The 3,023-nt window shown below is 39.5% G+C and overlaps 1 long non-coding RNA gene across 1 annotated transcript; it reads right to left on the minus strand.

The window, feature by feature from the left end:
• Positions 1 to 295: 295 nt before the first annotated feature.
• Positions 296 to 2,737, minus strand: LOC139792616 (uncharacterized). Its single transcript, XR_011724325.1, has 3 exons — positions 1,389 to 2,737; positions 770 to 893; positions 296 to 371 (listed from the first exon to the last, which is right to left on the minus strand). It is a non-coding gene; the product is annotated as an uncharacterized lncRNA (long non-coding RNA).
• Between the last annotated feature and the right edge of the window lie 286 nt (positions 2,738 to 3,023).

Genomic DNA, 3,023 nt, shown 5'->3' on the forward strand with positions numbered 1-3,023 from the left:
ACATCCAATCATCCAACAGACTGGATGGAAATCAAAAAGAAACATTTTCTCTCTTGGCACAGGAAGGAAAAATGTGACAACCTTCCATTATTTTCAGACTATGCTAAAGATGTAAGATGCATTTCTCATGCACACGCACCTATTTTGAAAGTAAATTAATATTTTAAAAATTTGAAGAGACCAGGACTGAAAACTGAAGCTCTGACCATGACTTAGCTTGTATAACTTGCACTTGTATAACTTGTACAACTTGCACCATTCCACAAAAAAAAAAAAAAAAAAAAAAAAAAAAGAAAAGGTATCTTTCTTTTTTCCAATCAGCTGATTTGCTCTCTGGAGATGTTTTGTTTTGTTTTGTTTTGCTTTGTTGTCTGCATAGAGAGTGAAACCAGAACAATTAGCTTCTAACTTAATGCTTTAACTCAACTGGGATAAATCTGGCCTAGATATAATGATTGCCTAGATTGCTGCTTTAACCTGACCTACTTCTATTATCTTCTAAGCTCAAGAGAAACATTTCCTTTATCAATTAATCCTTAGGGATAGCAGTGGGCATCCAGTTTTGATGTATGACACAATTTAAAGCAGCTGCTGGAATCTGTAGAGATTACTAATGAAAATTTTTGTTTATAGGCACTGTGACCTAATCACATCCTCTCTTGCATCTCATATGTTTGTGATGCTGTAAATGCATTACAGTCTAGTGAATGGCCTGTGTGGCTTTTTCGATCTCTCTGATCATCCTTTTTATTATGACTGCTAAGGTCACCTTATCAGATAATCTTGAGAACAAGCAGATCCTTCCTTCTTCATCTCCTGGACCTCCTATGGCTGCCTCTAGAGGCCAGATTCCTCCTGGTCCAGCCTGGTCCTTGGTCTCTTCAATAGCAAGGCTGAGAACATATTCCGGTTACAGACTTTGTGCTATAATATATACATTATATACATACATACGCACACACACACACACACACACATATATAGAAGGCCACACAAAGAAGATACATAGAGCACTCACAGGAACAGTGACAGCACCAATCCTCTCCTTATGCTCCTTTCTCTGACTGGTCAGGATTAATTTCTACTAGTGAAAGTAAATATATGTATGCATTTATGTAGAAAAGGAATCTCTCCATCAGCAAGGCTGATGTTTATCACTGGCCCCTGGCCCCCAGTCTCTCCAGTTGCTGGCACCTGGATATACACACCTCTGCAGCCACAGCCCCACAGCAGTTCCTGATACAGACAACCCCCCTTCCACCTCTCCCACACACAGCCAGGACTCCCTTAGTCCCACCATCTGACTCAAACTTGGCTGTAAAGATACTCAGGGGCTCTCACAACTCAGAGCTGTCACTTCAAGACCCTTGACTCCCAGACCACTATACCTGCTTGCCAGCTCATCTGGCTTTGTTAAGCATCCCACTCACTTGAATTTCCACAGTCATTCCAGTTTCTGATACCACAGACCCTATACACAAAGATGCACATGAAGCAGAGATTCCCTCACAGAAAAATAGCTGAAGGTGGAATTAAACAAGGAAACAGTATGGTGATCAGGTGCTGGGCATATCCGGACAAGCTATGACATACTACTAGACATACAACCATTTTATACATTATCCTTTACCCCTCTATTTTGCTACATTTGTTCCTCCTCAAATCACTTAGGTCCATTCCTTTCCCCACTTTGCATCCTTTCTGAAACATCCCATAAATCATGTACAGTCCTAAAATGCTCTTCCCTTGCATCCCATGGGGGTGACAAGTTTCTGCTGAGACAGCCCTGACAGTGGTCCAGACAAGGTGTTTGCTCCTCCATAATCTGCAGGTTGTGTTCCCACCTGCCACTCTGACCCTGTGCTTTTCTGGATTTATGGCTGTGGGCCTTTGATAAGCTGGTGTCACTCCTGTGATGGGCCTGGGAGCAGATGAAGCAGGTTATTAATCAAGTTACTCCTCCTGCTGTTGTTCCTCTGTGCTTCATTTTTGTAAAGATGAGTTCCGTATCACTGAGCTTAAACTAACCTTGCAATGCAGTACTTGCCAGATAGAAAATTCAAATATCATTTACCATTGGCTAGTATATGCTACCAAGCAGTTAGACACATAAGTGTATTCATTTTGCTGACTTTGAAAATCATAAATGTTCCTGAATTCCTGAACTATTTTGTGGGAAATAGAAAATTTTGATTATGAAAGAAGTGGGCTTTTGCTCATTTGCCTTGAGAGTGTTCACAGTTTCCATCATAAGTATTCCCACGACTATCGTCTGAACATTATTGGTATTTAGTACTGAAACTATTAATAACAAAGCAATATTTTTCAGCAAAATATACTTGTCTTTAAAGATATGTTTTCAGAGTCATTGAAAGCATGCAAGGAACAGCCATTCCCTACAGGCAAATAAAAGAACAATAGAACAGATGTGAATGCAAAAACTGAATTTTTCACTCTTAATGTAATGCATAGTCTTATAAATGTACTTGAATTACTTCAGATGTCAGATGATGCCACATGTCACCCACAGAAGAATAAATAGGTGATTGTACTTTTTTCTTTTATTTTATCTCTGTATAATTGAATAATTACAGTTTTCCATTTACCTTGACATTAAAAAAGTATTCCTTAAGTATTTGGTTGAATGTGCATGACAGTTGAACAGTGTGTCATATGTACATTTTATTTTAAAGAAATATTTATCCCAAAAAATCATGCAGTTTTCATCTTCTTACTTGCTTCATGTTTCCCAGCAAAAGTCACATTATATCAAAATCCTTCCTACCTCATATGCTCATACAGCACGTGCAGGATAGTGGTGAGATCAGACCCTGCCAGCAGGGATTCATAGAAAGCAGGTCCTGCTTGACCTATTTTATCTCCACTTATGACCAGGTGACCAACCAGTGGATGAGGGAAAAGCTGACTTTAGTGAGGCCTTTGACACCATCTCCAACAGTATTCTTTCTCCTTGAGAAGTTCGCAGCCCATGGAATAGACAGGTGGACTCTTTGGTGTATTAA

This window comes from Heliangelus exortis, chromosome 1, assembly GCF_036169615.1.
Source record: "Heliangelus exortis chromosome 1, bHelExo1.hap1, whole genome shotgun sequence".
NCBI lineage: Eukaryota > Metazoa > Chordata > Aves > Apodiformes > Trochilidae > Heliangelus > Heliangelus exortis.